Source organism: Canis lupus, chromosome 7, assembly GCF_011100685.1.
Source record: "Canis lupus familiaris isolate Mischka breed German Shepherd chromosome 7, alternate assembly UU_Cfam_GSD_1.0, whole genome shotgun sequence".
Classification (NCBI taxonomy): domain Eukaryota; kingdom Metazoa; phylum Chordata; class Mammalia; order Carnivora; family Canidae; genus Canis; species Canis lupus.
In genome coordinates, this window is record NC_049228.1 from 43770020 (window position 1) to 43794066 (window position 24047).

Sequence of the window (24047 nt, forward strand, 5' to 3'; positions counted from 1 at the left end):
GTTTACTGCCCCCCGACCCCCACCCCGCAGACAGCACTGCTTAATACTACCACATCCTCCAACACACATAAGGCCTACCCCACAGTGCTGGGAAGTTACACATTATAGTTTATTCTGGAGCCTGCTTGTGTCAAATTAATGGTCTCTGATACACATCTGTGCTACAGACAAAAAATAGACTAGAAAGTGAAATTCACATTTAGTCTCTAATGCACTCTTAGCAAAACAAACTTTTGTAAGATTCCATTGAAAAAATCTTAGGTAAGAGGCAGCTTACTCATAAGTAGTTACATTGTCATGAAGTCATTGAAAACACTAAAAAAACTATTAGACCAGCTAGTTCCCTTGTGCCTTGCAGGAGAGGAATCAGTACTTCTCTGGTTAGCCGACTGCTCTCTTCTAATCACTGAAAACAGACACACTTTAGGATGTAACACAAGGGGTCTCAGAAGCCGAAGTCTGCTCCTCTTGCTTGGCATTGAAGGGCCCAGGCACTGGCAAGGCTTCATCAGCGATGGTGCATTGGTAGAAACCTATGTGAGCAAATCCTACTCCAATTACTCTAAAAAGTATATAACTCTATAAACAATCCATAGGGAGCCTTCCTCTGACCAGCACCTCACTGCGCTTGGCTCTAGAGGAGCTGGTGCACCCTTTAGACGGCTAGAGGAGATGCTTTTCCACTGTCACCTCACCCTGGGAACATTCCTGCTCATTAACCTGTTAGTGATACTGGTTATCAGCATGGGGAGATTCTCATTAGAACCAATGTCCGTAATTGCACATACTCATCAAGAGGCTAAAGAGTAGGGGAGTCATATGTGGTATGTTTGGGTTTTATCCCCATTGGCAAATCCTTTTTTCCCCCTCACTTCAAAATAGATTGAAAGCCCCTTAATTTGGGAAGCAGGCGTATTACCATCAAACTGGTCTGTTCTAGTGGGGATATTTTAAGTGCCTAGTGTGTCCAAGGTGAAGACCGTGTTCATTTGCTACTCAGGAACATACCTGCACCATGCAATTGTCCTGCTTCCTTCCTAACAGACTCACCCTTTTCATCAAAATGTAAAGATGAGCCCAGTGTGAAAATTAAAAGTTGACAAATGTAGGAATCCAAAAGAAATCAAAGACATACATAAAAGCTACTTTCTGCTACGATGACTAGGTTTGGGAATGTTTGGTAGAATTGGTTTAAGTGATGGTTATTTTCTAAAAAAAAAAAGCAAATGCCATGCCGGTTTGCACATAGGAAGACAATTTACATTTTTCAAGTTGGTCACATTATTAGAAGGCAAGAATACTGAATCCCACCTGTGTGGGTAACAAGGTCAATGATAAGCCACAACAGACTAAGCCTGCCTTTGGGAAGCTGCAAGTCCCAGAATGAGTGCCTGTGCTCACCAGGGCAAGCCACATGACTTTGTGCTTGGTTATGGGATAAGTGGAGCTTGAAGTAGGGGTTGGTCACTGCTCTTACATTCTGGCTTCAGTAGTTTTGTTAGCTTGCCTCTGCACCTACCTTAATCCCAAGAGGCAATAAGATAGCTCGGGAAGTGTCGAATGTAGTTTAGGAAAAATGATCACAGAGGAAGGGGAAGGTGCTTCTGAATAATGTGCAGTAAGAGGGTGGACAAAATCCCATCAAAGCATGGTATCCAAAAACGCATGGAATGTGGATGGATGGAGAGGACTTGAGAAGCTGCTCAAAATGAGATCTTGGAGCCAGACTCGCTCGTGGCTTTGAATGTGTGTGAAAGCTGGGCGACATCACTGGGCTACTGCTATGTATGGTGAGCAGAAAACTGACTGCCACCAGCTAGGTGGATGCTAGCCCACATCCCATGGGAGAGCCTGGGTCTCCAGGGGGTAGAAGCCAGGGATAGCTGTGTAACACCTGGAGTTTCTTCATGGACAGTGAGCTCGTGTGCTACCCTGCAGGCAGTCTGGGAGAATTCTGAGCCCTAGCCGAGGCTTGTTTGGGTGTGGGAAGTTGAAACACATTGGTGTGTGTATTAACTGAAACAACTTTCTGCTCCCTTACAGCTGGAAATGATTAACATGGAATTTTATGCAGAATTCTGTGTATATGTAGAATTCTGTGTATATGTAGATTTTTCTGATGAAAAATAGCCATCATCAGAGGCCTTAACCACTGCCCAACAGCGATTCTCCGTTGAGACTACCTATGTTGAACCTTAGCTAGAATTTACTCTGATTTTAAATCTTGTTCAGGTTTTACTCCTGAGATACCTTATCTCTAAACTATACTTGATCCCACTTTTAAATAAAAATGCCATGTAAATAAGATTTTAATGCAAATGGTGACCCACTTCAAAATGTTTGAAGTTTTTCAGTGTGTTTGCTGCAGTGGCAGAAATGAAGAATTAAACAACTCTCACTTAACATCTGGGATAAAAGTATTCTAGGTCCTTTTTATGTTGAAAATATTTCTCTCGAAAAACCAACAACCAGATTTGTTGTCTTTATTTTACCCAAGAACCACAAACTACATCGTTCCAACTTTTAAATCAAGATCTTGAATAATAGCATGTGGTAGCACCACATTTTAAAAACGTACTTAGTCCATCACAAACACATTTTCTAAGGAATTGAATTTTATAGAGATAATTGAATGCTTTCATCTGTAACAGAATTAGTGGCCTGCAAACCGCTGTGGTTTCTTCCTAGGCTCTGAAGTTGTCAAAGGGGATTTTCCACTGCAAGTTACTTGTATAAAGGAAGTACCAGGCAGTTTTTAAACTCCGTTTAAAAACTTAAATTCAGTTTTTAAACTCTCAAATGACGGCCGCTGACAAACAGTTATACTCTAAAAACTGAACTATTTTATGAACTAAAGCATTATTTTCTTATCTTCTTTCAGTATCCAATAGGTGCTTATGTTTTACATAAATATAAAATCAAATATGTTAATAAAATCGAGTGAGATTTGGCAAACTAAATTTGGAGTTTCTAGCAATGTCTTTTTATAACCTCTCTCATGGTGCGATTGTTCATCTGCCAGACGTCAGCTTCCTTCTCTCTGTGTCCTGTTTGCTGTTTTTCTGCTCTACCCCTAGAAACCCTTAGAAAACTGCCGTTATCTTAGAATATCTCACCGATTTATTTCTTAATTTTTAAAGAACTGAAATCACAAACACCCTAAGAACCTGGGTGGTTACTACGTGTTTTAAAGTATCACCTTTGAAAATTGGCACATGTTTTGTGTGTCCACGATTCCCTGATTTATGTTTGCGTTGGGTGCACTTTGCCCCCTGATCCATACAACTGCCAAGGGATGACGGATCTGCAGATTCACAATTTGCTGATTTGGCAATGGGCAGAGGACGGGTGTTGAATGTTAAGTCCTTTAAGATAACCGTGGAAAACGGAAGGTCTATATGCTTCAGGTTAGCTAGGTGCTTCTCAGCTGAAGTAGCAGTATGCAAGGGCCACTCGAGCCTCAAGAGTGCTAAGGAACAGCCCTGTCACGGTCAAATACTTGAGTTATCTCAGATGGTGGAATAAAAACTCAGTTGCGTTCTTTAAACAATCTTTTTGTCTTTAACTAGACTTCGGACAGAATAACATTCTGCTGCTTTGAAGCCTCGTTTTTTTCTGATGTAACGGAAAATGCAACTAGACTCAGGATCTGAGATCCAGGGCTTGGGCCCTGATTGTGCCAGTGGATGGTGGCTTCGGATAAGCCGAGCCTTCGGGCCGCCTCCAGTTCCTCATTTCCCCAGATCCCCCGAAATGAGGAAGTGACTTTTCAGGCCGCCTGGGAGGATTAGATGGGAGCCCTTGGCCCAAAGCAGGCGCCCGGAGCAGACGACTGAATCTTTGTGGCCCACCAGACAGAGGAGCGAGTTACGGGGAGGTCTTTACCACTGTCGCAGGCCAGGCGCCACAGAGGTCACTGTTTGAGGTGTCAAATGAATGAGGACCTATTGTCACGTTGATCTGTTGCCCCCAAAGCAGTGGGTAACAACCACAACAGTAAACATGATTGGTGCCCTAGGCTGGACGTCTCTGGGCGGACCTTCTAGTCCTTGCCTTGCCTGCGGTGACCCAGCCCCCTTCCACACCCCTCTCCCCGCCATCCACTAGCCCACGCCAGTTTTGGTGGGGGTGGCAGCAGCGGGGGCCCAGAACCCAAGCCCAGGGCCCCTTCCGAGGCCACGTGCTTCCTGCTGACAGTGTCCCCCAGGAGCAAGCCACAGGCTAAGCACAGAGTGGAGAACGCCTGGGAGTGAGATGGCCAAGGGGCAGGCGACAAGGGGCCATGGAGCATGGGGGCTGAGGGCGCTGTGTCCGCCACCCCCATGCTCTGCGCTGCCCGACAGTCGACAGTCATGCTCATCTGCCAGTGCAAAGTGGGAGATGTAGACAAGCTGACGCGATCCCAAGCTGGGTCTGTTTGTTCCTTTTTTTTTTTTTTTTTTTTTTTTAAATTCCTGGAGTGTTCAGTAGAAGCCCTTTTTTAATGTACCCCAGGAAGTCAGGTTAAACCCAAATGAGTGTGATTTCTTTCTGCTCTTCAGGCTCCTCATTGGGCTTGCTCGTGCCACTGTCACGTGACTGGAATTAACACCCACTAGACTCTGAGCCTTGGACAGGCCTAGAGGAGGCCCCGTCATAGAGGGTGTGAAAGGAAGCATTCAGAGGAGACTAGTGATGAGCATTTACGTGCATTAGTACCACCTCCAAAACACACCTGGGACCTCTTAAATGCAAAGATGGGTCTGTACACCTGCTGTACTCCATGGTGGCCATTCTTAGAAGCATGGAATGGTAGGGGAAGCTTCGCCAGTACGAATGTTTTAGCAATGATCACGGTGTGTGGTGACCCTGACACAAATTTTTAAGAAAAACTCGGCAATTATCTGTGTCATGTTTCTATATTACACATCAAAAATTGTCTGAGTAAAGAGTCTGAGTCTGCTCTGGAGGAAGTCTTTGGTGGCACAGCTATCCCTGGTCGCCCTAGAAGGTGGAGTTGACCTCAGCCTTCAGCATTGGTTTGCCCCACAATTATTTACCACATTTTTCAGAGCACTGAATATTTGCTTAAATGAGTTCCCCTCCCCCACACCTCCCTTTTAAGGTCACACAACTCTTTTTGATTATCACATTTGTGTAAATAAAAGTATTTCATAGTCTTACTGGCAACCCAGGGAATGGGGCTTTTTGCAATCTTTTTTTTTTTTTTAATATACCCATTATTTTTGTGAAATACAAAAACACTCCCTCCCAAAATCCCAATGATAACAATCAGAGAAAAACACTGGTGTATATTTTTCCCACTTTTTACTTTGTGTGTATGTACATTTAATAGGAAATGTTTGAACCTTCTCTAACAGCACATTCAGTTAGAGAAAGCTCTTAGAAATCATTTAAAAAGTCTCTAAAATGCATTAATCCACTCAGCAAGCCATAATGGACATGTAATATAATTTATTTTTACTGCTTTTGAGGAACACAAAAGATCTGTGATGTTCTACTTAAAATTTGGAGTTTGTGGCGCTCCTGGGTGGCTCAGTCGATTAAGCATCTGACTCTTGGTTTTGGCTCAGGTTGTGATCTCATGGGTTGTGAGATCAAGCCCTTCATTGGGCTCTGTGCTCAGTGAGGAGTCCCCTTGAAGATTCTCTCCACTTTCCGCATAAATACACACTTTCTCTCTCTCTCTCAAATGAATAAAGCTTTTTTTTTTTTTTTTTAATTTGGAGGGTATTTTTTTTTAAAGATTTATTTATCCATTTGAGAGGGAGATCATGCAGAGAGGGGCAGAAGGAGAGGGAGAGAGAATCTTAAGCAGATTCCCCACTCCTCGACTTGGGGCTGGATCCCACGACCCTGAGATCGTGACCTGAGCCAAAATCAAGAGTCAGAGGCCTAACCAATTGAGCCATCCAGGTGCCCTGAGAAAAAATTAGGAGTTTGAATTAAATAAAAAGTTTTAGGCATCCTTTTCATGCATGATTTCTTTTATGAACCTAAATTGAGTATATACTTTGATTAGTGTATTTGGAAGCAAACATTCCTTCGCCTTGTCTTTCTAAGGATCCTAAAATAGAAGTGTGCAGTGGATCCAAAGAATTTTATTGATCAGCTAGCATTAAGTGTTCAGATATAATGAGTATAGAGAAAGTCTGATGGACATTTGGAGTATTAAAGATGCCAAGTTGATCAGTTAGTAATATTACATTAAAACATTTGTGATTACTTCCTTGTTAATGTTGATAAATTGTTAGGCACCTATTGAGTCAAGATCTGTCTTTTCTTTTTTCCAACGTATAAAATGTCTTACACATTAAGTATTACACATTTCACATATAATCGAATAATCCAAAATGTGATGAGATCCTTAGATTTTTTTTTTTAAACTACATGGTTATACAAGGGACATTTTTTTTTTTTTTTTGTAAAAATGGAAACTTCTGAACTGTCCATAGGTACAGGTTAAAGAAGAAATTAAATTTCCTTCCATTCCAGCCCATCTCTACTGGCCCATCTCTACTGCCCTCCCAGAAGAATGACTTTTCAGTATTTTTGTCTTAGTGCTAAATGTAGAATGGGAGCTAAATGTTTCAAAGGAAGCTGAACTGGCCTCCAGGTTCCGAGAAGCCCTAATGGGAGCTGTGTCTTTGCCATCCCCTAGGTGACCCTCCTGCTGTTCCCACGGTGACGCTCCAAACCCATTCTCCTCACCAGCACTTCCTGCTCACCTGTCAGCCTGACAGCAGAGCAAAAAGTGTCTTATGTCAGGGCTAAACCATGTGCTCTAAGCCATGGTTCTGCAAGACTTCTCTAGAACCCTGCCAGGCAGACGTCCCTTCTCAGATCTTCATTCTCTGTGCCACTTGCCTGTCCCTGCAGCTATACAGCCTCCTTAACTCTCACTTTAAAAGGCAATAGGAACATGAAGACAGTTCCCGCAAACTGCATGACTACTTCCTGTCTCATCTGTGTGTAGTCCAGTGGCCTGAGACCATTTGACCCCAGCTGCCTCTCTTTTCTGTCCTCCCTCCTTACTGCACTCAACCTCTGCTTGCTGTAGTCGCCCTTGGGCCCTGCCCTCGTCTTTTTCCCTGGAAGAAATGTTCTGTCCCAGGCTGATATTTGCACCAGTTGCTTCCCTGTGCTTTCCATGAGGGAGTCACAAGGAGAGCCGTTCAAATGCAGTTTCCTGGGCCTCCCCTCCAGGATTCTGTGGCGGGCTGGAGTTGAAACACTGGGGTCTGCATTTTTAGAAAGCCCGAAGTGATTGTCACCCAGCAAACCACTGCATGAGGCCATGTTCCCAGTGGGCTTTCAGACCTTGCTCCTTTTCCCACCTCCCACACCATACGACTTTGATGGTGCAAAGTGGCAGTTTCTCCATTTCACACCACTGATTGAAAATCCCTCCTGAGGGCCATCAAGCTATGTGGAGGATGTGAGAAGGGGTAGATGACCTTAAACTTGCAAATCAAAGATAACTCATTCTCTTTGTCTTGGGCTTCAGACAGCCTCTTTATTTTTTTATTTTTTAAAGATTTTATTTATTTATTCATGAGACACACACACAGAGGCAGAGACACAGGCAGAGGGAGAAGCAGGTTCCCTGCGTGGAGCCGGATGCGGGACTCTATCCCTGGGATCACGACCTGAGTGGAAGGCAGATGTTCAACCACTGAGCCACCCTGGAGTCCCCAGACAGCCTCTTTAGAATAAATGCCCAGCTTCTCGGAGCCTCTTCCTCTTTTCCTCTGGGGACGACATCTAACAGAAGGCAGGAAGAGTAGAGGTTATGGGAAGTGGGTTCTCCAACCCTGGGGCTCAGGTCTTCGGAGGGTCTTGTTGCGTTCCCTGCCCTTGGGCTCTGGCTGTGCTGAATCTGCTGCTTGATGTCAGGGGCTCCGTGGCCCTTGCTCACAGCACGTTGGCGTGTCCTGCCACTGACACAGCTCTGCCACCACCTCTGGTCTCAAGGTCTCCGCCTTTGACAGTCTTCATTTTCCAACGTTAGGCCCCGTGGTGGGGGTGGGGTGGGGGGGAAAGAGCTCGGAAGGGTGCGATGTCCTGAACATCTTGCTCCAGCTTTGGGAAAAGCCGGTAGTGCTTTCTCAGAGCAGGTGGACAGTTCCCTCCAGCGGAGCTGAGCTGGGGCCTCCGTGCCGCACGACGTGTGCCTCTGAGACTCGGGGAGCACTTCTCCAGCGGCTCCCAGCCGCCCAGGACCCCACCCTGCACTTTCTGCCTCACTCTCCACCCCTCCTGTGCGTGCCCCTACCGCCCCCACCCCCCACCGCCTGCATGAGATTTGGCCTCGGGATGGAGTTCTTACGTCATTACAACCCACTCTTCCTTTCTGAGTCTCTCCCCACGTCCTGGGAGCCATTCCCCTTTCTCCCTAGGAGAGGAGGAGCTCTGCTTTGCTGCAGGCCGGTTCCTCTGGCTACAGCTTCAAGTCAGTGTGCTCCTTTCAGGCCGCCAAGCTTTGCTTTTAGTACGTGAATGGGGCTCTTAAAATGTAAGCCTCCCTTCTCATTCTCAATGCAACCCGACTTCCAGGCCTCCCTATCATCTTCCTAGAGATGCTGAAGAATAATAAAACAATAAAGGGCTCTGAGGGGCACAGCTGAATAGTGGCTCCTTGCCCTAGGGTACCTCCTTTCCTTTGCATATGAACCTGCTCATGTCTTCATGGCCCAGCTATAGGGGGCAGACTGCGGGGGTCCGAGGGACATCTACTAGGAACCTGGGGTCTGTAATATTGTCAATGTATTGGCCCCACGTAGACACCCTTGCCCTGGACTTGCTCTTTCTGGCCTCTGCATTAGCCCGTTCTGGTCTCAGGGCCTTGATGTCCTTCCCCTGATGGCTTGCTGTAACTCTGGCTGCTCTCAAAGCCCAGCTCCCGTGTCACCCCCAGCATGGACCTTTGCCCATCTTCCCTTACTTTGAGGCCGCTTCGCAGCACTCCTCTCAGAATCTGTTGATCCAGGGACGCCTGGATGGCTCAGTCAGGTAAGCGTCTGCCTTCGGCTCAGGTCATGATGTCAGGGCTCTGGGATGGAGCCCCGAGTCAGGCTCCCTGCTCAGCAGGGTCTGCTCCTCCCTCCCCCTCCCCACTAACCACCGCTATTGAAGGTGTCCTGCCCAAAGAGCAGTCAAGGGCAGCACACTTGGGTGCTCCCGTGGGAGCACTGAAAGACTGGAGGCTCTGGGAAACAGAGGTGCCGGTGTCTAAGGGACCCCAGACAGCGAGTGTGTGATAGGGGACCTTTGGGAAGAGCAGTTTAGATTTGATCACACCACTTATATTAATGCTCCTTCAGGGCAGAAGCCAAAATCCGTTTTCCCCAAACGTTTTTATACATATGCTCCATCATCACGTGCATGTCAGCATCTCCAGCAGCACCTTATGCATCAGCAGGCAGCCGGTGAATGTTTTTGATCGACTGACAGGGGCTCAGAAAACCTAGCCTGATTGATTTTCTTGTGATGCCTTCCTTTCCCGGGTACCCATTAATTTTTAAGTTGTTTTCCTTGAAATGTTCGGTAGGCTTCCCCCCACACCACTTTTCCTTTTCCCCTTCCACAGGATTCCATCTTTATCAGTTGCTCTCATCCTCTCTTTTGTGATCACAGGTTTTGGCAAGCCTTAAAAATGCATGCTTGGGGTGGGAGCAGTGGGGAGAGGCAGGATTGGGGACCAACCCAATTTAGCTCATAGAAGTGAAGTGGCGCCTTCAGGCTGCAGGAGCGCTCCTGTGGATTTCAGAGCAGGGCAGGCTTCCCGCCACAGGAGGCTACAAGGTCTGTGGTTCTCAGCCTGCCCTGGAAGCCAAACAGACAGCAAGGAGTTCTTACCTTCTCTATTGTACATTTGGGTCTAGGGACTAGAGAGGTTAGACCTGTCTCAGCTGAAGCTCTTAATACTGCAGAGGGGACCAAACACACACCGCTTGGCGCTCTAATCCTTGGGGGATGGTACTGCTCATTCTGAAAGGAACACCTCTAAGTCAACCAGACTGTCTTTAGAGAACAAGGCAGGCACAGAAGTCATCTTGGCATGAGAAAAACCAAGATTTACATCCCCCAAATCATGTGCAGGGACGGAGATTCTGAACACGGATGATGGCGTGAAAGTCGCAAGGTTCAGCCACGGCTGCTCTTGCTGATGCATGGAGTTCTGTTATTTTCATTTTTTTTTAAAAGATTTTATTTATTTACTTGAGAGAGAGACAGAGAGGGACAGAGAGAGAGAGAGAGAGAGACAGAGAGAGAGAGCATGTGCATGTGAGCAAGAGGAGGGGCAAAGGAGAGGCAGAGAATCTCAAGCAGACTCCATGCTGAGCACGGAGCCTGCTGCTGGGCTTGATCTCATGACCCTGAGGTCATGACCCAAGCCAAAACCAAGAGCCAGACACTCAACTGACAGTACCACCTAGGTGCCTTTATTATTTGCATTTCTAAATCAAATATATTGGAGCATCAACCAGTCTTTATTAACCACTGATTTTGTGCTCGCCCTCTGGTACTGGGAGAAGGGCCTACGTGCCAGGGAGGACCTTGATCCGCTCTCCTGGATGTACCCATGAGATTGTAGAGCAGCGTGGGATCAGATCACAGCCCCAGCAGGAACAATTACAGCAGGCCAGGGTGGGCAGAGAGGTGTCACATTTGACTCTGAGAACACAGCCTGAGCAGAGGCATGGTGGCAGTGTGAGCCTGGAGGAGGCTGGGTGCAGGGGTGAGTGGTGGAGAATGGGAAGAAGTGGAGAAGGAGAAAGCCCAAGAGGTTCCAGAATGAATGGGGACAGGCCTTGAAGGGTGCCCACTTCGTTTCTTGTCCTGTGTATACAGCTTGGATCCCAGTGTTCCTGGGTCAGGTAACTTGTTTCTAGGACGAGAAGGCAGCCCATAGGCCCTGTTGACCTGGCCGTGGTATCCTCCGGGGGCTCCCCTGTGACTTTGCTGGGAGGAACTGTCTAGGAGGCCAGGATGGCAGGAGCCCTGTGGCTTCATGTCTGCAAGGGGACGTGTTTCCACTCTATAATTAGCGTTTAACAGACTATATCATCCCTTTTAGGATGGCTTTGGGCAAATGGGATAGAAATCTATTATGCATTTAAATTATACCCAGTCTTCTCTTTAAAAGGTTTTCGGCAGCAAGTCTATTCCACTCCACGTCCAAGTATAGCTCAGACCTTGAGTCAAAAGGAAGTAGGTAGCTTGTCCTCTTGGCGTGAAGAATTAAGAAATCTCCACCCAAATAACAGGTATGTGGTGGGAAGAAAAATAACATCTTCCATGCTTAATCATCAGGCAAGAAGAGGGTCAGGGAAGTGCTCAGTAATGGGGAACCCTCAGAAGATTTAAAGAGAATTAACAGCCAGACAAGGCTAAACATTGGATGCCATCCAACAAAGCTCTTAAAAGATTGAAGTCACTGCCCTGTTCTTGAGCTCTGACCTGGAGGAAAGAGGAGTCTGGGAGGCCTGGCATGGATGCAAGAGTGCTTAATTATCTTTCTGGTTCTGAGTCCTCTTTAGCTCCCTGGGAAGGGGGGCGGGTGTGGGCCGTTCTTCCTGAGTGCACGTATCTGGACCTGCTAGGCTCATTTACAATCCCCCGTGGGTTTCCTCAACCTCTGCCTGGTTCAGTTTCCAAACTGGAGGGGTAATACAGTGGCACCCCCTATCCCCAATCCTGCCGGCCTCTGGCCTGGAAAACTGTGACATCTCTTTTTACCACCAACTGACATCTGCCACACACTTTAGGTGGGGTGGGGGTGGGATGAGGTATGACCAGGGAAACGAGGCTGCATAAGTTGTGAGCCCACAGGATAGAGACTGCCTATTTCCATAATCGTGCAGAGCTCCTCCACCCCCCTGAGCACCATCTTCCGCAGAGGTGCCAGAGGAAAGTGCTTTTTCCCAAGACGCGATGCCAGTGTTGAGAGCATTACGGAGAACTCTTGAGTCCAGCCTTTGACATCTTTAGTCCTTCTTTACACGGGCTGGGTCGGTGGCAGACTGTTGGAAGCAGCCACAAATTCCTGGGTTGATTACCACATAAGATTTTATGTGGTGTTAGCAGTCAAGGTGGAACCAAAGCAATGAAGCTGTTTTTCCTTGTGGTTTGTAAATTGATTCCAATATCAATTCTTAAAAGAGAAGTCCAGAAAGCAAGGCTCACTGAGATGTGTAGATAGTCTTGGGTGTAGCAAGTGTGCCAGGCATTATACCAAGGGCTTTATACACATTATTTCCCTTCATTCTTACAATGCACCTAGTAATAGCCCCATTTCTCAGAAGGGGAAACTGAGTCACATGTAGATCGAGCATCTTGCCCAGGGCCACTCAGCTGGTAAGTGGTGGAGTGAGGATTTGAATCCAGGGCTTTTCGATGTTGGAGCTTGAGCTCTCAATCCTGACACTGCATTGCCTTTCTTTACTTTGAAAGGCATCTCTCATTGGAAAATAATAGAGCCATTGATTTTAAGAACTTTTACTCAAGTCACACTTCCTGTACTCCATGAGGGCAGAGATTGCCTTCTAATTAGTATCTCTATGGAAGCAGATGCTCAGCCAGGTTGAATAACTCTCCCAAAGTCACCTGGTTTTAAGTGACAGACCTGGGATTTGAACTAGAAGCTTTCTGGCTCTGCTCAGCCCCTTCACTACCCTTCACTACTATCTGGGGTATTTGGTTCCTGTTTGCACGGGAAGGAAGGAGGATCAAAAGGCGGGTTTTCCCAGCTGTCCCCTGGTACAACCCCTTGCCCACCTCCTTCATCTTGCCCATCGCTCCACTGGCCTTCCCTGCTCTATAGTTTCATCTCCCTTGGAGAGATGAGGTTAGTTGGTGATCAGAATAGCCTCAAGTTTAGGATGGAGGATGGACATGGCTTCACAGAGGAGACGGAAGCAAGATCAGTATGTTTTTTTTTACTCTTTTCCAACAGAACAGCTCTTTGGACTGTTGTATTTGGGGCACTTTCTATGGTGAGTTGGGATCTCTTCTCTTGGGCTATAGCTGTTGGGAGGGAAACACCAGGAATAACAGGTAATGATTGCAAAGTGCTCTACAGACTAGAAAAGGGCCATCAAGTTTGACAATGTAGATGATGTTATTTATTCACTTTTTCACTCATTCATCTATTTTTCCAGATTGAGCCCTCTGGAGATGATATCTTTGGTATATACTATAGACAAAGATTCAGTCCGGGGAAACCAGAGATACAAATGATCTGAGGCAATATATCACGAACACATTGGGAAGGATCGATGGAAATGTTGCATTAGAGCACTATGTTGGTTGTGACTTTGCACAGCACTTTGAACTCTTCATTTCTAATGAAGGACAACACATTGGTTGAGTCATGTGTTGAATTACCAATAAATCCTTTAGTTATGCATATTTGCCTATGTTACTTTGTGGCCACCCTGTATAACACACTGAACAAAGGAAGATGGCTGTGGAGCCCAGAGCCCGAGTCCCTGTGAGCACACAGCAAGTCATTTCCACCTTGAGGTCTGTGGCTTCTTATTTGGCCTAAGATCTGTCCATTCTACTTTTCTTCATGGTGTCATGAGGTCAAAGTACATGGTGTCATGGAATCAAAGAGTTGTCCATGCATGAGCAAGACAGAGTCTATATAAGAAGGTGGTTGGAGTACAAAATCTTACCTAAACCCCAAGACATCTTCTAGCAAGCAAGATTCCAGGAAAAGAGTGGAGAGACGGATTTGATATCCCTGGAATTAGGTGAAAGCCTGTCCCGGAAAAAACACTCCTGTCTGCTTGCAAAGTGATTGTCATTCCCATAATTAGTCATTCTTGTTAGTAGCTCCCAAGGAGCTATTAATCCCCTGACTTCTTAGTTTAATATTAGAGTAAGAATGAGTAGAATAGAAAGCATCAGACTAGCATAGGGTCTAGAGACCTGGGTCCCATTCCGAGAGTCTTAGAGGGCAGTGGTGATGTAGTAGGAAGTGCCCTAGCATGTATGCTCAGTGGATCTGAAAGGAATGGCTTGAAAAGCTTGCCCCTTATGCTTCTCACCCAGGGCAGTGATGAAACAAACACCCCATTACCAATGCAAGGTGCAGTTGTTATTAATTAGATCATTTAGCAAAAAGAACTAAAAGTAATAGAGACATAGAATGGTCAACTCTTGAGCCTGGTGGGTAGAAAAGAATGTAGGTGGGTGTATGACAGAGAGAGAGAGAGGCTAGGGATCTAATGGGTCACCCTAGGAGGTCACATGGATGGAGACGCTGTGGGGGTGGTCCTTGAGAGAGCTTAGTGTTGTGTGTGAATGTGTGGGGGTGTGCATGTGCATGTGTGTTTGCATATGTGTAGGGGGATCTCAGAGAAGGAGGGGTGGGATAATTGAATTTCACAGCAGGGGTGAGAAGCAGGCAAGAGGGAAAGCTAATGAGACAAAAGACACAGGCAAGACCCTTCTCCTCTCTGGGCCTGACAAAAGCATTTTTACTGGGATGGTTTCTTCTTTAGACACGTTCTTGAGAGAAAGTAGCACACAGAGGTTCTGGAGCAAAACGGGTTCAAATGGCCATGGAGGACGCACTACTTTTCACGTTGCCACCCAGGCTCAGCTACCACCATCTCTCTGTCAAAATATATAACCCAAATCTAATCATGATAAACAGTTGAAAAGCTCAAATTTGGAGACATTCTACAAACTCATTATCAGCAAGAAGGTAGAAGAGTAAGTAAGATAAACACAGAGATAACAATGAGCCTTGGAGACTATTCTAACGTCCTTGTGGGTTTTTTTTTTTTTTTAAGGTAAATATGCCTGAAAGCCAGTGGCATATCTGTATGGAGGCAAGGACAGAAGCCATGTGAAATAATCGAGACAGGAGATAGTGAGGACTTGGACCAGGGTGGTAATGATAGAGGTGGTGAGAAGTGGTTATATATATATATATATATAATATATATATATAATATATATATATATAATATTTTGAAGATTTATAAAATAGAATAGAATACCAAGTAACCATATACCCATCACCCAGCAGCAACAAATACGATCTTATGGCTGATTTTGTTTCATTTAGACTCCTACCCACCTTCCCTTTCCATTTTATTTTTATACAAATCTCATATGTTTTATTTCATTCTGGATATGCATTTAAGAATTTGCTGATGGATTGGCTCTGGAATGTGAGGAAAAAATAGGAGCATGGACATCTCCAAAGTTTGCTATGAAGGATAGAGGTACCATTTACTGAGATGGGGAAGACTATAGATGGAGTAATTTTGTGAGGGAAATGATTGAGGGATTATTCATGTTCATGTATAGTTTGAAATTCTTATTTGACATTATAGAAGCTGTTGGATACACAAGTCTGGATATCAAGGAGAGATTGGGATATAGATATAAATTTGAGAGTTGTCAGATGATAACTAGTATCTAAAGCCAAAAGATTGTACCTCCAGCCTCTGGTAATCACAGAGTATCTTGTAGCAAACTATCTCTTGTGCCGATGATAATGATACCTCTGGAGGCATGGGAGAGTGACCTAAAGCAAACAGCTACTGGAAGAGATTCAACTCTTGAGAGAAGGGAAACACAATGAATGAGATCCACGTTTATACAAGAGTTTTCCTGAGGGTACTCACTGGTCCATGCAATGCACAGTGAAAGAACTCAAGTCGAGTACTTACTGGGTTGAAGCTTCTAGACAAGCTGGGAATAGTGAGGGAAAGGGGGAGTCATAGGGCAGGGAACCTTAGAATCCGTATATAAACTCTTCTCAAATTCTTGTCTGACTCCTTAACTGCGCATGTGCGGCTCAAAACTTCAAGGTACCTCAAGGAAAGCACTAACGGGAAGGCTGAAAACTGAGCAGAAATTTCAGCTTCCCATTGCACTCAAGTTAGTGGGTACTTGGTTTCAGACTTTCCATGGAAACTCCAGAAAGCCCACAATTTAGGAAGAAAGATATATCCCAGGACTAAGGGATTCACTTTACAACTAAGGACAAAACTGAAATAAACCCATAATAATAGATCATAAAATTAAGCCATCTCAGGATTAAGATGATCTGCCAGTAATTTGACAGTTTGTTAGAATTACACACTACACTCTTCAGAGGAAGATAACAGAATCTAGAGCCTTACAATAAATCACTCATAATGTCTAACCTACAATCCTGAATTACAAGGAATTTTTAAAAATAGAAAGATATAACCCATAGTCAAAGAAAAAACAGTCAACAGATGCAGACACAGATATAACACAGATGTTGGAATCAGCAGACAAGGACTCTAAAATAAATGTGATAAGTCTTTTGAAGAACTAATAGGAATAATGGATTAATTGGTAATGAGATAGAAAATTTCAGGAGAAATATGAAAATGCCAAAAAAGAACCAAATGGAAGCCCTGGACCTGGATTATACAACATATACAATAAAAAAATTTAGAAGATTGTATTTAACCATGTACTTGAAGACCAGTCAATATTCAAATGAAGCACTCAGGGAAAAAGATATTGAAAAAAAAAATGAATAGAGCTTCAACGATCTGTATCAAAAAGTGTGCCTTTCAAGTAGCTAGAATTCCAGGAGAGGAGAGAATAGGACAGAAAAATATTTGAAAAAATAGTAGCCAACATTTTCCAAGTTTCCTCAGAAACAACAACCCACAAATCCATGAATATCAATGAATCCTAAGCAAGATAAATATTTTTTAAAAGTACTAGATATACATAGTTAATGTTGAGCAAACAGCTACTGGAGAAGATTCAACCCTTGAGAGAAGGGAAACTGAGGTATGTTGCTGCTGAGCCAACATACCAAAGATGAGGGGGGAGAAATCTTAAAAATAGCAAGAGAAAAAAAAGGCACACGACAGGAGGAATGATAACTGACTCCTCATCAGAAAAATAAGTTACTAGACAATGAATGAATCTTCAAAGTCCTGAAAGAAAAAAGCCTGTCAACCTAGAATTCTATATCCTGCAAAAAATATCTCAAAATAAATATGAATATTGGTATTTTCTGATAAACCAAAACTGAAAATTTGTTAACAGCAGACACACACAAGGAAAGATATATTCAGGCAAGTTCTTCAGGCTGAGAGGAAATGATACCAGAATGGAAATGATATCATGTAGAAAGGGATGAAGAACATTGGATGGGTAAGTATGAGGCTGCCTTAACAAAATACCATAGTTTGGGTGGCTCAAACAATAGAAATTTATTTCTCCTAGTTCTGGAAGCTGAGAAGTCCAAAATCAAGGTGCCACCAGGGTTAGGTTCTGGTGAGAGCTCTCTTCTTGGCTTGTGGATGGCCACCTTTTGTCATATCCTCACATGGTAGAGAGAGAGAGGGCCATGGTCTCTTCCGCTTTTTATAAGGACACTAGAAGCCCCCATACTCATTATCTGATCACTTCCCAGATAGCACCACACAGGGGATTAGAGCTTCAACATATGAGTGTGGCTTGTGGGGAAGGGACATGTCCATTCAGTCTATAGCAGTAGATAAAGATAAAGTCATGGGATGGATGAGATCTCCAAGGAAGTGGTATGAATATATACAGAGAAGACACAAAGACTGAGCTTCTGGATACTCTTCTCTCAAGTGGTTGGGAATATGAGGAGGAGCCTGCAAAGGAGACTGGTGGGGAGCAGCCTGACAGAAAACGGGAAGAACAGGTGAATGTGGCATCAAGGGAAGTGCATGGTCAACTTGTCAAATACTGCTGGGACTATGAGATCAAGTTAGATGAGGACCGAGAAGGCATCGCTGGGTTTAGCACCCTGGAGGCCATCGATGAATGCATCAGGAGTTTATTTGATGGAGCAATGGGGGTGAAGGCCTGATCTGAGTGAGTTTAAGAGAATTTTGACAATGGAAAAAAGAAGGCTAGTGTCAGGAGAGATGAGGATCAAATAGTTGAAGGGGGAGAGTACCAGAACTCTCTGGTGACTTTTTCACTCTCCAAGCTCTTTACCCAGGGTTCCAGGGTGATTGTGGGTTTTTGTGGTGCACTGCTAGCATGGTGCTGGAATCTGAGGCACTGTCCCACCGTATTGGATATGAACCTGGGTGTGAGGGCCATAAAGCCACATCCAAAGTGGCAGCTCCCTGACCCCCTGCTGCCACGGATGGACTTCTACTCGGCTTGGCTGCTGGCAGGGTTCTCCCACCTGGGTCCTTGAACTCTTGCTCCCTGTCCAGTGGCCTGTATGGCAGTGATTCAGTTAGGATGCTGTTGGCTGAAAAGAACAGAAACCTCATTCAAAATAGACCAAATTGGGACATCTGGGTGGCTCAGTGGTTGAGTGCCACACCCTTCAGCCCAGGGTGTGATCCTGGAGTCCCAACCAAGATCGAGTCCCACATTGGGCTCCCTGCATGGAGCCTGCTTCTCCCTCTGCCTATGTCTCTATGTCTTTCACGAATAAATAAATAAATAAATAAATAAATAAATAAATAAATAAATAAAATCTTTAAACAAACAAACAAACAAACAAACAAACAAAACCCCAAATAGCCCAAGTACTAAAGAAGCTTAAAGTCTCACAAAATAGAAGTCTCAAAATAGCCCCGGCCCCGAGTGGCAAGGAAGTGAGTTACTTCCTGTCTCTGTGCTCTACACATGGATTCATTCACACATTCTTCCCCATGGACTCATTCACACATGCATATATTCAACAAATATTTATTGGGGGCCCACTCCATGCCAAGCACCACTCTAGGGGTTAGAATTACATCAATGTACAGAACAAATAAAATTGCTTCTCTTGGCATTTACATTCTACTTTGGGGAGAGAGATGAGAGACCTCCCATCCAAAAAAAAGGGCACATGTGATAAATGATATGAAAATAGATCCAGCTGGGCAGGGGATCTAAAGCAACAGAGGTTACGTGGAGCCTATTTTATATAGAATGGTCGGAGATGACCTCTCTGGTACAGAAGCATTTGAGCACAGACTTGGAAGGCCAGCCATGTGGATATTTGGGGGAAGGACATTCTAGGCTAAGGGAAAAGCAAGTGTAGAGGCCTCATGGGGGAGTTGCTTGGTGAGTTTGGGGACCTCAGGATGGCTGAAGTGTATGCCTGGAGGGACACAGAGATAAGTAGCAATGGACCAGATCACACAGGCCTTTGGCAGGTGCACTTCATTTTACTCTGAGCTGGAAGCCTTAGGGGATTTTGAGAAGAGGATGCCTTGCTTTAACTTGGACTTAAAGAAACAGTCCCTCCTAGAGGAGGACAAGGACAGAAGTGGGGAGCCCAGTTATGGGATGCAGAGTCAGGGAATACTTAATGTTTTTGATCTGAATAACTTGAGGAATGGAGCTGCCAATGACAGAGACTGCAGTTAAGTCAACAACAGGGGTGGGAACAGTGGGTTTGGGGTTAAAATCAAGAGTTTGGTTTTGAACAGGTTTAAGTTGTGTCCAAATGGAGCTGTTGATTAGACAGCTGCATAGGTGAATCTGAAGTTCAGGGGTGAGGACTGGGCCAGAGATGTCGGCACAGAGATCATCCGGAGGTGGGTGGTGCTCCAAGCCGTGGGTCTGGAGCCCACCGAGGAGGCAGGTGTGGATGGGAAGGAGGTGTGAGGACTAAGCCCTGGGTTCTCTGAAGCTAAAAGGTAAAAAAGATGAATTGAAACTACTGAGGAGGTCAAGAGGAAGTGACCCGTGGAACAGGACAACAAAAGGACAGTGTTGTCCCTCAGACCAATGTTCAGGGAGGCACCTCTCTGTGTCAAACGCTGCCAGTGGCTGAGGAAGGTGAGGACAGATTGACCTCAGATTAAGCCTGCAGGGTGGACTCGGTGCTCAGGAAGACCAGTTTCTGTGGGTGGTGGAGTGGGCCATGAGAGAAGGGCCACTGAGGAATTGGAGACAGAGCAGAGCCACATTTTGGAGGAATTTTGCCCTAAAAAGGAGCCGATGTGAGGTGGGTTGCTGGGGACCAGGGTGGGATCCAGGGAGTGATTTTGGATGGAGAGGAAGCAGCATGCTGGAGTCTAAGGAGAATGATCCAGCAGGGAAGGGAAGACCAAGGGCGTCAGGGGGACAGAGGGGTGCTCAGAAGCAGGTGAAGGGGGTGAGGACTAGGGCACAAGTGGATGAGTCTCTGGATGGGAACCTGAGGAGCTCAGGCCTAGGGGCCGGAGAAGGCGGGAGTGCACTTGGGCCTTGAAGCGGGTGCATTCGGTGCCGAAAGCCTCGCCGGGCTTCTTCTGGGTGCCTCTGCCTCTTCTGTGATTTAGGGATGGGCATTAGCTAGTGCAGAATTGTGGGTGGGGGGGTGGGGGGGCATTTGAGGAGGGTGGGAAAGGCGTCAGGTAGAGAGCAGGGCTGTGGGGGAGAGGTGGGCAGGGCAGGCAGAGGCGTGCAGGGGCCAAGGAGCCCACTGGAGGTGAGCCGCGGGCCTGGCAAGCGACACTGGGCTCCCGTTGTCCGGCTCCCGCTATCGGGTGGACTGTGTTATTTTGCCAAAATACTGACGAGTGCTCTCTGGGGTTGGGAGGAGAACTCTGTTCTGCCCTGATGACATCAGGCTCTGCTGGAAGACTTGCTCTCGTGGGTGAACCCTAAGGGGACGTGCTGTGTGGTCTTTGGAAGCAGAAGCTCTGTGACAGCAGGTGTGTCCAGCATGTTCCCCTTTCTGTCCGCCCCACGCCCAAGGGCCTCTATCCCGGACAGAGGCCGCTGCATCGGCCCGGATGCTGGCCCCCCGGGCGGTGGGGAAGAGCCGCCTGCCCTGCACCTGTTCTCTCGGAGTGAAAGATGAGCCTCTGCGATGACATGGTGTCCGGAGCATGAGCGGAGCTGACGGGCGCACCTGGCTGTGTGCTTCTCCCGCTCGGGTCCCTGCCTGGAGCAGGAGCGGAGAGGGCGCACTGCGCTTTACCCCGCGCTGGGGGCTCTGCTGGAGAGGCCTGTGACAGAGGGCAGGCGGCGGGACGGCCCACGCCTGGTGTGCTAATGAGGCTGGGGCTGGGTGAGAAGGGAAGGAAGGGAGATGCTGCATTCATCCTGAGGTTCCTTACTATACTTATCACTGCAGGAGGGCTGCCAGAGACAATCGCGAGGAAATCTTTCCTTCTCGTGTCCCTGAGGAGAATTGTCCCCGTGCCCAGCTGGATCTTCTGGCAACACTGAGAGTCACCAAGCTTTCTCTTTACAAGGGCTCATTTTAGTTTTTCTTTCCAGCACAGCCTCTGCTACAACCATTCCTGCTCCTCACTTGTGTTTTGTCCTTTTCCGCTTGAAGACTGAAGACAGAGAGAGAGAGAAAGAGGGCACATGCTCCTTCCCCTTTTCCCCCAGTGTTTGCTACCTGCCCCTGAGCCCTAGGGTGTTCTGCTTGGGTGAGGATGGCCCTGTGTGGTCTGCTCACCCCCCTCCAGGTCCTGATCACTGGCTATCTAATCACACAGCTTTGGAAGCTGGACCCCCAGGTCCTTGCTCTGGCCGACTCCAAGCCCGCGCTTCCCCTTGTGCCTAGTAGCAGTAAGGGGCTAGAGGGCTCCCCCTTCTCATGACCCCCTTCCCCTAATTAGAGAAGCCAGTCGAGCCTGCAGGCTTGGGCTCTGCCTGCAGACACGATCTGCAAGTGCTGGCACCAGCCTGCAGGCCCCGTGCCCAGACAGCCCTGGGGAACAGCGGCCGTCCTGCCACCCACCCTTCTGGCCAAAGACCCTGGATGAGAGCCACATGCTCCATGTTCCTTCTCGGCCTCCACCTGGGCTCTAGCACTTAAGAGAGGCTACAGGACCAAAGGGAGGAATGTCCAGACAGGTCCCACTTCCCAGGATCGCAGGTGCGTGCCTCAGCTCGGCGGAACCACCCCCTTGGCTGGGCGTTTCTCCCATAGGAATCTGCTCTCCCTCTGGACTCTGCGAGCCTGCCCGGCACCCTTAGTCGTCCTTGGCCAAGCTCCCACTGGAGGCGGGGGCCTGGCAGGGATGACCCCACAGCCAGCCGGTGGGGAAGGACACGTGCTCCGGGGGAGAGCCGGCCCTCAGCGAGGGAGCACAAGCCCAAGGTCGCATGACTGGTTGGCGGCAGAGCACCCCATGGCCTTGTGACACCAGGTCTACCAGTGCTCCCCTCACTATCTGTCTGTCCCAGGGAGAGGGTCACCGTGCACCCAGCTTGGGGCTGGCCAGCCGCCTTGGCCCTGTATCCTCAGGCCCTCCCCAGTGCCACCTGCCTCCCCCGGCTGGGGCGTGCATGCGTCCCAGGCTCCAGGCTCTTGTAAGGGGAGAGGGAGCCTCCTTTTGTGTTTTGTCGAAGACGAGTGTGCTAATTCTCAACGACCCCACATTTCACCTTGGGTCCCTTTGAACAACTCTGTACTCATGGGCCAATCGCTTCCCGTGGTCTCAGTTTCCTCATGGGTTTGGCACTCAGGGGGTCAGCCATGGCGATTCTGGGAAAACAGGACCCCCAAGTTCATAGGGGCCCCATTGCCACTGCGGGGGAGCAGTACAAGCCGGGCATCTGGAGGGTGTTGGGGGTTGGAACTGACAGCAGTGCCTGCGGAAGGGGCACTGGCTCAAAGCCCTGGGGCTCCGGGCCAGCCAGCCTCAGTTTTCCCAGGTGTAAAATGGGTGTCAGGCCATTTTGCTTCTGTGGGAGGGCCCGCAGGGCTGTAATTACGGCAGGGTGTGTGAAGCCCTGGGAGCCCAGGACGGGCGTCCCAAGGAAGCTGGTGGGATGGCCCCGGGTTTTAACTGGCTGGGAGAGTTGAGAAATCCCTTTAGAAGAAAGGCCTCTGGGTGGGTGGGGGAAGGAGGGCGAATGGCAACCCAGGGAGAAGTGTCTGGTGCCCTTGGGAAGCCATCTCAGCGCACCAAAACCCTCTCTCAGAATGCAATCAAGTTGTTGCTTCTGTTCATACCAAAAGGGCCTTTTTAAAATACAATTAGGCTCTGTTTTATTATGTGTGACAGACGAGGCCATTAACCATTCCGACTATTAAATCAGACTTCATTAAAAAAAAATGGAAGTAACTGTAAATTGCCTTGGGTCACGATCGTTTAGAGCCGAGACATTGCAAAGAAAAACATTAGGGAGCTCTCTACCATCGAGAAGTTAATCAATCTGACACCCCTCGGTGGGGCGTGTGCACCCGAGGAAGAGCTGCTCGCTCGCCTCCCCCCAGGGCTGGGCTCCTGGGGCTGGGAGCAGCGGGGGGTGTCCCCCATCCCGACCCCTCGCCGTCCCCTCCACTCCCCCCAGAGGAGAGCCAGGGCGGCACCGAAAATAACCTGAAAATTTGGGGGAAAGGGAATTTCTTTTTCCCAGAGAGGTTTTGTTGGTTTTCTTTTCTGAAAAATTATCTAAATATATCAAATGTGATATCAAGTCATACATAATACATTTTTTTATGTTTTTTTTTTGCACCAAAAAGTGACTTTAGAGCTATAAGGAGCAGAGCTATATATAAGATAATGTGTCTTCCCGACTCCCAAAAGTTGGGCGGGGTGACGTCTGTGCATTTGCTAATTGTCAGAGTTTCTGCTGCTCCCGCAAGGCCTCCAGAGCCTGATGTCAGCTGTGGGTGGGTCCTGAGGGGGAGGCGCCTGCGCTGGGCACATCTTGCCCCCCTCTCCTGTGTGGGGGTGGGAAGGAGAGGATGGAGAAGGCCACTCGGCCAAGAGGGCTGCGGAAGGTGAGAGGAGAGCCGGCCCCCATGCCTCCTCCTCTGCTCTGGGCCCTGCTTTATCTGCAGAGACCCCCAGCCCACACGGCGGGAGGTGGGGGGGGAGCAGGGTCGGGCCTGGGACAGAGCCAAATGAGGTCTCTGGGGGAGGCTGGGTGGCTGAGTTGTGTCTGGGGCAAGTGTCCAGCCTTGAGATGGCACCAGGAAGGGGGTGGGCAGAGGGTATTCAAGGCCAGCCCAGGCAGAGGGGAGAGGGGGTGTTGGGGGTGTGGGGTGAGCGTGCCCATCTGGGAGGCTGTCAGTGGCTGAGAGCTTGTCCGGTGCCTTCCTTCCAGCTCTTTCGTCCTTTCTCTCACCCTGCCGAGCAAGCAGC